This window comes from Polyodon spathula, chromosome 2 (genome assembly GCF_017654505.1).
Source record: "Polyodon spathula isolate WHYD16114869_AA chromosome 2, ASM1765450v1, whole genome shotgun sequence".
NCBI lineage: Eukaryota > Metazoa > Chordata > Actinopteri > Acipenseriformes > Polyodontidae > Polyodon > Polyodon spathula.
In genome coordinates this window covers 8721676-8735013 of record NC_054535.1, presented here as the reverse complement: position 1 = coordinate 8735013, position 13338 = coordinate 8721676, and the positions used below count along the sequence as shown (strand labels likewise).

Genomic DNA, 13338 nt, shown 5'->3' with positions numbered 1-13338 from the left:
GCTGGGGCTGGCCGAAGTGATGAAGGAGATAGTGGCAGTTCGAAAAGCAATGGTAGTGCACCCGCCCCCGTCCCCTCAGTCCGGAACCTTTCTCTGCTGGGAGTGCAGACAGCCCGGCCACATTCGGGTCGACTGCCCAAGAAGATGGAGGTGTCAGCGTAGGAGGGGGAATGCTGTTCCAAGACCTGGCCAAGGGGATGGTGCAGTTCTGTGATGGTCCAGCACTGCAACTGGAGATTTCAGTAGGGTTGGAGTGCACGCAGTCCACTCCCGAGGGACTGGACTGGGAAGGGTGGATAAAAAAGTCTGGTCAGAGCCCTTTTTGGGGCTATGATGAAAGGTCGCGGCAGTGAAGACAAAGACCTAGAGCGAAGCATCAGCGATGGTGGGATGCAGTAACAGCTGGTCTCCACCAGGTGGCAGTTGAGACTGCAGTAAGGGTAGACTCAGAGCCAAGTCAAACCCGAGCTGCAACAAGAGGGGAGAGTCACTGCTGAGTGAAGCCGTAGAGGGGGTGTGGCAAAGGAGCAGTGAAGGTCTCAGCCTGGAACAACAGCACGAGCTGCAGTAGCTACTTCATGAATTAGGTCGGCCAGGGTGTCCGGGCACCTGCGTTGTCCTCCAACGCTGTAGCTCCTTTGTGGCTGCATGGTGAATCTGCAGTGTGTAAAGAAGCAGTTGGCACACTCTTCAGAGGACAGCATGTGTTCGTCTTCACCCTCCCGAGTCAGCACAGGGGTGGTAGCAGTGAAATGAGTCTAAATAATAACTGGGCATTTCAAATTGGGAGAAAATAACAAAAATAAAAACAAAAATAATTGGCAATGACTAAATTAAAAAAAAAAAAAAACGCATTAGAGATAAAGTTTACTTTTTGTACTTAAATGTCACAATGTGTACTTCTTCAAATCACTTTCAGTGGTGAGTCGAAATATAAGTTTGAGATATGCGCCATTCCCTGAACATCTAGAAATGCATATTGTTTTCCCAGTAATTTATTTAAATGTTGATTAGTAATTGTTATTACCCTATATTGCTCATGTTCTCTTCATACTCCCACGCAGTATACCCTGCAAATGAATTCCTAATGTAATGTCTAAAGACCCTGCCAATGTGGTGTGTAACATAATTGTTATTCTGGTCAGGAGCATACACCCCCTCTAGTGGTCAATTGTAAGCATCAGTTATTTTGCAGAACATTATAGAATAGTACAGCACTTGTTCATATTCCTCCTACCCAGACACATTATCAAATTAGATTTTATTTAGGATTGTTTTCACAAACTCCTCACTTTAAAGATCAGACACATGTTTATCAAAAAAAAAAAAACCTGAAACTTTCTTATTAGGTAAACCTCAACAATATGGGTAAACCATGTGCAATCACTGTTAAAACCAGTAACAAGTTTCAAATACTCAGAAATTGTTAACTAAAACACAACAAATTAACGAGAAAATATATATATATATATCTATAGTTTTGTTTAACAAAATCATGTTATAAGCTGAGAAATACTACTTTAATGAAAGATGATCCTCTTTAGTTTAAGCAGTACCATTAATAATGTAAACAAACAGCTATAGTGCCGTGAAAAAGTATTTGCCCCCTGTCTGATTTTCTGCATTTTTGATCTTCAACCAAAAACTAATATTAGATAAAAGGGACCCTGAATGAACAAACAACACAAACTTTTGATACTTATTTTATTTATTTATTAAAGAAAGTTATGAAACAGCCAATGCCCCCATGTAAGAGCCCGCTTAGACTCAATAACTGGTTACGCCACCTTTAGCAGCAATAACTGCAACCAAACACTTCCTGTAGTTATCGATCAGTCTCTCACAGCGCCTTGGAAGAATTTTGGCCCACTCCTGCATGCAGAACTGCTTCATCTCAGTGACATTTGTGGGTTTTCGAGCATAAACTGCTTGTTTGAGGTCCTGCCACAACATCTCAATGGGGTTTAGATCTGGACTTTGACCAGGTCATTGCAAAACTTTAAATTGCTTGTTCTTCAACCATTCTGATGTAGACTTGCTTGTGTGTTTTGGATTATTGTCTTGCTGCATGACCCAGCTGCGCTTCAGCTTCAGCTCACGGACGGATGGCCTGACATTCTCCTGTAGAATTCTCTGATACAGAGCAGAATTCATGGTTCCTTCAATGATGGCAAGTCATCGAGGTCCTGATGCGGCAAAGCATCCCCAAATCATGACACTACCACCACCATGCTTGACCGTTGGTATGAAGTTCTTACTGTGGAATGCATTGTTTGTTTTTCACCAGACATAACATGGCTCATATTGGCCAAAAAGTTCCACTTTTGGCTCTTTTGTCCATAGAACATTGTTCCAGAACTCTTGAGGATCATCCAGGTGCTTTTTGGCAAACTTGAGACGAGCATTCATGTTCTTCTTAGTGAGCAGTGGTTTCCACCTTGCTACTCTGCTATGAATCCCATTTTTGCCCAGTGTCTTTCTGATGCTGGAGTAATGAAAACTGACCCAAGCCGAGGCGAGAGGCCTGCAGATCCCTGGATGTTGATCTAGGGTTCTTTGTGACTTTATGGACGAGTTTATGCCTTGCTAATGGAGAGATTTAGGCATGACGGCCACTCCTGGGAAGAATCACTGCGGTCCCAAATTTTCTCCATTTGGACAATATGGTTCTGACTGTGGTTTTATGGAGCCCCAGAGCCATAGAAATGGCTTTGTAACCCTTCGCAGACTATTAGGCATCAACAACTTTTCCTGAGGTATTCAGGAATTTCTTTTGATCGTGGCATAATGCGCCTCTAGAACCTGTGTGCTGAGAACTTCACTCAGATGGTAAGGGCCAAAGTTTGTCAGATTTATATTGGGCAGGGCTGGCCCCAATCAGGCCTGATTGTTTACCAAAGTATTCAAACAGCTGACCCTAATTATCCCTTCAATTGGGTTGAGTTAACTAGGATGGGCAATAACTTTTTCACATCTGAAAACTGCATGTTTGATTACCTTGCACACCAAACAAATGAAAGAAGCACCAAACTTTTGTGTCATTTTTTCTCTCAGACTCCCTCGATATATTACTACAACCCACAAAAAGATCTGACTAAATTCAATGTGAAAAATGTGCTAAAATGCAGAAAATCAGACAGGAGGCAAATACTTTTTCACAGCACTGTATATGTATATCTAACCCATTATGACTGAATTTATTGTGCAGCAATTTACATCTTGAAACTGATCATACATTTCAAGGATATCTAGGTGAACCACAATTATTAATATCAGCAGTGTTGTAATTAGTATTTATAACAATAATAATTTTTATTTATTTAAGCATTTATGAATTGTTTCACACTGACAATATTTTGGGATTGAATATTATACTTAAGAACAATGTTGACCCTAAGCAAGTCATGTGGCTGAGCTGAGATTTGAACCGGGTACAAGCCCATTTCTTTAACCACTGGACCACACACCTATGGCAGAAGTTACTCTCTACATAGCATATAAAGGAGTCCCCTACTAAAAAAAAAAAACGATTTTTTTCTACAGCACAGTCATTGTACTTAAAACATGAAATCTATTTGACAGACTGATGCTTGTAGAAATCTCTTAACTGGTCTCCTCCCTTGTTCCTTACAGTAACCCAGTTCCCAATGTCTGGCTCTTTAACTACCTCAGTGACTAATTGTTTTTGTTTTTAATGATAGAAGCTTACCTCTTTTAACAAGTTTAAACTATTTCCACTAACAGTGCAGAAAAACTATTTCTGTTTGAGTGATTTCACGCACAAAGTCATTGACTACTGTAGCTTGCCCTACTGCATCTAACACAGTCTTTCAATGAATTGTTCATTGGCACTGATTGATCTAAGTGTATCAATTTGTTTTTAAGGGAAAGGATGTTTTCTTTTAAGGTCTGACTAGAAATGCACTTATCACAGATAAAATTGTCCCTGAAACACAAAATGTTAACTGCCAACATCACTTCACAGACATCACAAGCAATGGCTCGCTTGTCACTCCACATATTAAAGTAATACAACTAGATAACAAATAGATGTAAAAAAGTCAAAGTGGATGTGTCGGGTGGGTTACTTGGCGTTGTAGTTTGATGAAGGGATTGCACACTGCATAAAACAGCCACAAAACAGCCAGTCTCCTTAATCCCTGTCATTATCTCTGCCGCTGTATGCTGTTGCTGGCTTGGAGAGCGTAGAAGTAATAGCCAAGCTTAATCACGTAATTCAAGCCAGCTGCAGAGAACATGAGTTAGAGTGTGATCAATTACGGTTATATACCAGTTTGGAGCACTTTAAATGCATAGTTGTAATAACTTCATAAAAACACAGACCAAAGCAGTTCTTTATTTGCTGAAAAATAATAATACCTGGCTCTACACAACGATGTGTATCGCTCAGGCAAACCACGGGGTTCTGTCCCGAAATAATAATACACAAACAAAACATAGTCCAGAGTGAGTGCTCTTTGTGAAAGTGGTGATTTACAAGTTTATTTGTGTACAATGATGAGTCCGGGTTTAATTGTTGGTGGTTTAGCTACCGCTCCCAGAGGTTAGCCTTCTATAATGACAAGCACAGACAGTTAGAAACAAACAAAACACTTAACAGTCATGATTCACAAATTGATCACCTCCTTTCTCAGTCCTAGTTGTAACCACATCAAAAGGAACAGATTGTTGGGGCCACGTCCCCTAAATACCCTCCAATACACCCTCTTTCGGTGGCGTGGCCAATCACGTCTCCTCCAATTCATGACTGACACATCGCTTACTGCATTAAGGCAATGACTTCTGGTATCGTGGCCCTGCCCCCTTCCTGGATGGCTGGCTTCCGTCTGACCCTGCAATGAACTGCTCCGATTATACAGTGCCCTCACAGATCGGGAGGGAGATTGTTTGTTGACTTGCTCTCTGTCACACAGAGATGCTATTCTTAGCTGTTTCTCAAGACCACAGACAACAACTTGCAGTACTCGTTGAACCACTGTGATAGGGGGGTGTGGGTATCCACTCACAGATGGGTAGAGACACAGGAAGTTGTCCTTGGGAACGCTACACTGGCATCCATGATTTATATGCAGGCAAACAAAATCGTATCAGATATAGACAACCATACATGACACATGTAACACAGAACAAAAAGGCAAAAACAAAACTAAGAAATAAAAGTATGTCGTTAAGACAGCGAGCACTACTCCCGCTATCCATGGAGGTCCGGCACACATTTCAAAATCTCTAATCTAATCCCTACTCCTAGTGGCAATAAAACTCTGATCCTGGTTCAGACGTGGTGGTCGGAGATTTGAGTTTCTTCACACAGTTTTGTTGTCCGCTGTCACGTAGACGGTCCTGTCCTTGGCTTTAAGGCAGCCTCAAGGTGTGTCAGTGTCTCCCTTATATGGCAAAATGCTGCGCCAGGACACTCCCACAACCAAGAGAAGGAGCCATAACCGCCAACCTTGGCTGTGAATCTCTGTAAACAAACTCAGCTGGCAGTACGTCACAGGTGGATCGTCTGGCTTTCTAGCTTTACAAAAAAATACACACACACAAAAAAACCCAGAACGAAAATAAACAAAATAAAAGAACACTTACCATGTGCAGAGCCTACCACAGCCACCCATTGAACAACAGTGATACCATGTGACAGATGACAAAATCACTGGGGATTTTTCTTTGCTTAACGCTTGTGCTGCATCTTTACAAGGACCCTAAGAAAGTCCAAGTCTGATATAAATCAAATTCAACATAATTTTGTACATACCTACAAATCAAGATCATCTGTCTGTCCACAAGATTCACTGAAAATGCTGATTCTTATCTACGCATTGATCACATCTTTGTTTAAAATCAGTCGTTTTAATTATACTCTGTCTTTAACCACCCATCTACCCATTTATTTTTCCAATTTCCATGTCAAAAATTGCCTTTTTTGTGCAGATGTATCATTCTTAGCGCTCAAATAAGCAATTTGGACAGTTATCCTTTTTTTGCGTTTTTTTTTTTTTTTTTTTTTTTTAAATACACACTTTGATTGTTATTATGAACACACTTTAATATATTATTTCAATATAAGAAATAAAAATAACATTTCTTTTACAACTGTAGCATTACAACAATATAAATTACAACATAACATTGTTTTTACAATTACAATATTGTAATAACAGTGCACAAAAAATTATTGTGTAGTCATATCACTTTTTAAAAATAATGTTTTGTGTGATAGATTTCAAACCATATGCCTTTCAAACACTCATCAATGCTAAACTTGTGTTGCAGATTTTCATGTCATAGACAAGGGGATTAGAAAGTCAGTTTACCAGATCAATGCACCACATCATTGACGTGGTAAATGTACTTACTATCTCGCTGTTATATGCATTATTATCTGTGAAGTGTACTTCATCAGAAGAATAAATAGGTCATTTTGACCAGTATCAATGCTGACAAGGAAATAAATACCATCATCTCATTCTCTGAGCAGGCGTCCATCTTTTACACAGCAAATTCGGCCCATCAGCTGTGCTGATATATGGATGGGCCGGTCTGTCAAACACATTTCTTATCATTAGATATAGGCAAGTTTGAATGAAACAAATGTTACAGCAAAGGTGTATTTTCATCTTAAAACTTGACACCTGGTAGTCAAAAATGAACCTTTCTGTTATCTATACTGTTATACTGTCATTCTAAAACCACAAACATTTTTTTCAGTAGGAAGGGTTTTAATGTCTAAATGGTTATTAAACTCAGGCAGGCGTGCTGCCATTCGATTTTTTTTTTTTTTTTTTTTTTTTTTTTTGCCAAATCGACGAGTAATATTGATGTTTATTTTTTTAAAGTATTTATCTTTTTTTTCAATCTTTATTTTTCAATTCAAGCAGAGAATGGGTGAAATCGACCTTTTCTCTTTTAAAAAAAAACTACTGTTTATGCCATTGCGAAACCCTTTTATATTATTCAACATGCAACAAAACCATGGTCACCACAATTCTAATAGAACAACGTTCAAAATGAAATGATGTTTTGTCAATGCGGAGCTATGCCTTGTATAGATAAAGATCCTACAGAATTTGAAAAAAAAAAGTCTCACATCGCAGAAAACAGCATAAAAATGTTTATTATAGACTTTTATAGCATACATTTACTGTAAAAATATGCACAGAACAAAAACAGATAGTTGAACAGAACTAGATTGCACTTATTATTCGCAGTCCGAGCTTCCCCCCTCTCACAGCCAGACTCAGATACCATGTCTCCACGACACTCAACTAGTAGCACTGAGCAGAATCGCTTCAAACACAGACCACACATTAAATCATGAGGGAAACCACCACCGGATTCTTGTTTTTTTTTCCTGCATTTTCACCAAGCAAGCTTCCATTGTACTTTAAGACAGTTTCTTTAAGACAATTTTTATGATCTTTTGATTGCATGTGTTTGCCTTCGCGGTGACTTCGTGTTAGCCTTAATACCAGTTTACATATCTTCTTCATCTCCTGTCCCACATTTCTTTACAGTTTTCACTTCAAAGTCAGGGTATTCTATACAATACTCATTTAGTGTTTTCCTCTTGCACCACATTTTTAAATCTCTCAAGTAACTGTCACCGTATATATAGTAAAAAGCTTACCTACACCTTACCCGCTAATTTCAAAGCCGGAGGATTGAATGACAGACACTGTAGCTGGCAAATGAAAGTGCCGGTCTGATGATTGACAGGCATTTAAATGATTGAGAGCATTCTAGCGCTGCTCCAGGCAACGAGATCTGTCAGAACAGGGTGAAATGACAGTGACAGTGAAACCACAGTACTAAGAGACCACTGAGTTGACTGACAGCGACGCTTAGCCATTCAGAGGAGAATGGAGACGGGACAGACAGAAAGTATAAAACCTCTACAAACTTGAGATGATTTTTAAACTATTATTTTTGGTAAGAAAATAAACAATAGCGAGTGCTTTTACCAACATTTATCCCTTATAAATCTATTTCAGTCGAACTCATATCTTTTAGGAATTCGGAGTTTAATGAGCTTTAACGATTAATATTAAAAGGTAGCAAGCTAGTTATATGTCACCTATCCCTTCTTGACAACAGACTGTACATAATTAACATTTACAAACAAGCGGAGGCCATTCAGTTCATCAATGCTCGTCCAGTTCCTAGTAGCTTACTGATCTCAAAACATTGTCAAGTTGAGTCTTAAAAAGGATCCCAATGATTCAACAGCAACAACATGACTCGGTAACCCATTCCATACCCTCACAGCTCTTTGCATAATGAAGTGTCTCCTATCTCTGTCCAAAGTGTATCTCTACTTAATTCCCAACCTTGTCCTCTGGCCATGGTTTCTGTGTTGTACTTAATGTTAACTTTATTAACCTCTTTTAAGATTTTAAAAAAGACGTAAGTGTAATCCCCCCAAATTGTTCAATGCTAAATAGATTCAGTTTCTTTCCTTAAACCCAAGGATTAGTCTGGTTGCTCTTCACTGGATTTTCTCAAGGGACACAATGTCCTCACCACATAACCATTTTTAAGGGTAGAGGTCATACTCAAATAATAATCACATGCACAGTCTACAGTCTCCCTAGAGTTACACTGTTATGATTTCCCTCTAGATGCAATAAGAGAGCATTAAACTACTTGACAAAAATGCCATTTGCAACAAAGGTGTTTATTTTATTAAACAATTACGACACTCTAATAAGCCTTGTTTTGGATACCAAAACCTTACATAATTAAATTTCCTGTTTCTGTAAATCATTTACACAGAATGTGCACAGAAAACAGTCTAAACCAATTTTACATCTTCATTGGCTTTTCATTCGCTGCTTTCTTTGTGAAGACCTATAACAGTACTATGGCAACAACAACAGAACTAAATATGGTTACTAGTATTTACTGTTAGTGCAATTTAATGACATAGCTAAATACAAAACTACTCTTTTTTTTGAGTGGCTGCATTAAGGTCTGCAGGTGTTTAGATAATGAAAATAGACCCCATCAGCACCTGTGAGTGGCTTATTCTTCATAAAAAAACTTTCTGCCCTTTTATTATAGTCTTTTTAAATATATATTTTTTAAGGTTGATACATTGGGGTTGTTTCAGGTCATCTTTGTTTGAAATGTTTCCCAGAGCCCTTTACAAATTGAATTTCTTGCGATTGTTAAAAATGTCTTCGCTAGATATTAAATACATTTGTCAAACTGGTAGTCCCTAACGTCATCGCTGTCTTTGACAGACATTCATTTGAACTTTTAGCACAAGCTAAAAGAGCCAAAAGAAGAGATTTGACATATTTGTCTCTGCTGGAGCTTTTACAGTAGTCATCGATTTGAATTTAATTACGGATGACAGTTTAGATTGTCTATGACACATCCATTCAACCTCTTTAGGTTTCATGAAATGTTTTTTTTTTTTTTTCCCAATATTTATCTATGTACACATTTTATTTAATTTGGCTTTGAGAGTAGGTATGGTTGTGATGTAAGAAGATTATAGAAAACTATATAGTCTATTGTTTGAATCCAAACACTAACAATTTAAAAGCTTTGTCTGAAAATAGTCCCTGAGATTGTTTGAAAAGTGTATGTCAGAGTTACAGCCATTCCATTTCAAGCTTTCCCATCAATCTGCATTTCCATAAGCTGTGTCAGCAGCCTCTGACCTACTCTCAAACACATCCTATAGACTAACACTGCTGAAGAGACATGGATTTTAAACAAGATTTTGACAATAAAGGCCCCACGATTTTCTACAGGGAAATAGGCTTTAAAAATAATTTAAAAAAAAACCTTCTGTATGAATGTTAGGAAACCAGTCGCATATCACAAGGGGTTATTCCTATTTGCTTTTGAGGTCATTATCCAAACTTGTTCTGGGATCAATCAGCAAAATCAACATCTCCAGTCTAATAAAAACTTGAGAAACTTTTTTTTTATATGATCATTTTTCATTTTTTCCCATTTTATTGATTCTGGCAGAAGAGTAATACTTACCTGTCACAAAGACGGCTGGAGTGGGTGACATTAGACCAGAAACAGGAAATAAACAAGAGAGGTGGAGTTTGGTGGAGCTGAGCGAATGGTTTCGCTCAGCATTTAATAAATTAACAGACAGCCAGAAAATAAATGGTTGAAACAAACACAAAAACACAGGACACGGCACATTCGCCCAAACAAAAAAGACAAACAAAACGGACTAACACTACACAAAACACGGTGAGCAGATATTTTAACTTTATGTTATTATTTTATTATTTATTACCTCCATCTCCAATCCCATTCTCCACTCACCGAACACCCAACCCCGAGTGGGTGAAAACATGTAGCTTTTATGCAGCTGTACCGTGACTCGATTGCTAATCAATCATTCAGTTGGAGTCGCGGTACAACTGAACGTGAATTAATAAAATGCAATTCCCCATGCTCACATGTTATTACATTTTACTTGCACGTGAAGTGCTGTGCAATCCTCGTGCCTAAATACAAATATACATTTTAAACACTCGTGTTACACAGACCCGTTTATATCCTGTGTACCAATGACTATACACCAACATAAACGCACAACACAAAATACACACAGGGGTGGGCACTTTGCCACACTACCATAGAAATGAACTCCAAAGCAAACAGCAAGGAAAACAATCAGTGAGTTCAGACTCAGACATCCATATGCATGCCTTCCATAAGTATCAGCATTGGTTTCAGGTTTTACACAACTCCTAAAATGTTCTTTTTAGAATGAAATGTACTATGCATTTCTTCCAGTGCCTAGACTGCTATTTGTGGCAGCCAGTCGTTCCGCAAGTAACACATCAATAGACAGAGAATCTCTGTAGTCACAGATGAGGTATACATCACCTAATTGCAGTTACAATGGGGCCAGGGCAGCGGTGCCACTTGTGGTCCGCGAGTAAACTCCAGGTGGTCCTCAAACAACTCCCAAAATTCGAATAGGCAATTCTTGCAAAAAACAAATTTCTACACAATCACACGCTGTGTTACTAATATTACCAAGCAACACAACAAACAGCTTAAACCATGTGATATATAATGGTATGTATGTAGTCTGCATTTTACCCTTTATCTATTTTCTGTTATTACAAGTGTGTTTATAAATGAATACATATTACAGACCATTTAATGCAATAACAAGCATCACCTTCAAAGCCAGCATTAACTCAAACAGCTTTCTAATGTCAAACAAATACTAACTAAATAACTGTTACACATGATGAAGGAACATTTTTCTAGTCAAAATGACATACTTCTTATTTTAGCCAGCATTAATTAAAAACAAAAACAAATCTACATCTAGCATTCATGTAAATGCACTGCTTTCTAACCTGTGTGCCGTCTACTGCTTGTGTTATTGAACTTCAGGGGAAAAAAAAAAGTAATCTGGCTGTCGCAGCCTTTTCACTCGGCACAAAAGTAGCGCACTGCATTGAATATTCATAACTCAGTTTGAATAACTAAATAGAAAAATTAATAAAATAAGGGCTCTTCAAATACTTTTTTTAAAGGGGCCGGATTAGAAAAAAGTTAGGAGTAGGCGGGCCAGAAGTATTTTACTCTGCACATTTTTAAGCAATTTGATAATGTATTGTAATGCTTGTATATTGAACAAGACTTATACATTAAATAGTATTTTAATAATAGAACAGTGTGAACATTGAACAGAGTATAATTCCAAACATTTAAAATGTATGTGACATATTAATAGTATAACTGCTATACTATAATGTATAGTCTTGAGAGAGAGAACTGTGCCACAGTGTGGTTGTAAGTAAGTTGTAATTGTAAGTAAAGATGTGCACACAAAAAGCTTTCATCACACAATATGTAAGTGTGCCACGTAAAACAAATAAACTTGTGTCTTTGTTTCTATTCCATCTCTGACACAAAAATGAAAACTTCAATACGTTAAAAACAGACAGATTAGTCCCATGGAAAGGGATGTACCGGTAATCATGTTTCTACATTTTGGTTAATTTCCCAAATAATGACATTTGATGTTTCTGACCAAACTGTTAATCTCCTTTGTATGGTATACTTTTTAATGAATCTCAAAAAACAATGAGGTCAAGATCGCACATGAGTTGCACAAGCACGTTGATAGGAAAAGATCAGCGACTCTACTTTTGAGCTTCTAACTGCTGGTCCCTCTAGATATGTATTTTTAAAAGCTCCTTGTTTGGTTTCAGAATGCCTTTTCATATTGTATTACTTAACCACTGACACGCATTCATTGCACAGTGAACACATTGGCTTTGCGTTCGGTACAGTTGGCAGCTGGTAAAATAAAGAAGTAGTTATTGGTCCACTCATGGGAATATACGATTTTCATCAGTTTCTGTTCATACTGCAGTAGCTAGAGTAGAGAGAGCCATGTTTATATCACTTAAATAAAGACAGAAAAAACCCCTTTTAATAGCAAAACAAGTAAAAAGCTAAAATCGTCTTAGTATTCCGTGAGTGCAATAGATTGCATTATAAATGGAGGGATTAATTTGCCTCACGAGGTAACGATTGCGGGGACCAGCACGTATTTACATTTACTGGATCCGAGGACGACCCAAGCCCCAGTGCATTATTTGTCAGGAGGTTTTGTCAAACAAAACACTTAAACCTGCATAATTGCGATGCCATTTATCTCTCTACAAAGCATTCAGAGTGTGAAAAAATAAATACTTTTAAAGAAAAATGACTTTGCCATCAGCAACTTTCAATGCGCAAAATGACAACATTCCTTTCTGACCATAGCAAAGATTCAAGTCCAGGAATCTTATGAAGTTAGGTACGTTAAATAAATACTTTACTTTCTATGTGTGCTTATACTTATAGACGTGCAAATTAGTTTCAAAATGTTGTAGTGAAAAAATGGATGGCAAGGGGTCCATGGGAAAAATATAAACACCAAAGCATCCCTTCAATGAAAAAGGGAACCACTGTGTTAGGGGATTTAAAATCTTCCAGGGACTTCAAACCTAAGGTGACTCATCTGAAGGAACAGTAATTCCATTTAAATCTGACAAGAATACTAAATAAATGTTCTTCTTACTGGTAGTTTTTCTCACACTAGCATCTCAATTACCATACTGTGTAAAAAAAAATAATATTTGAAGAGTATATTAACACTACACTATTGTAAAAATGAATGGGGGTCATGAATAAATGATATCATACACATATTTCACATTACTGTGGGATAATATAGTACTAAGAAACTTAATCTTAGCATTAATTTCCAAAATAGTGTTTTGCTTATTATCATGGAATAAAAACACTATATGAATACAGAATTAGAGC

General features: G+C 37.7%; 1 protein-coding gene across 4 annotated transcripts in view; it reads right to left on the bottom strand.

The window, feature by feature from the left end:
* Positions 1-13338, bottom strand: part of LOC121329784 (Kv channel-interacting protein 4-like) — a 340188-nt gene that overhangs the window by 86311 nt on the left and 240539 nt on the right. The gene's annotated exons all lie outside the window — the stretch shown is intronic.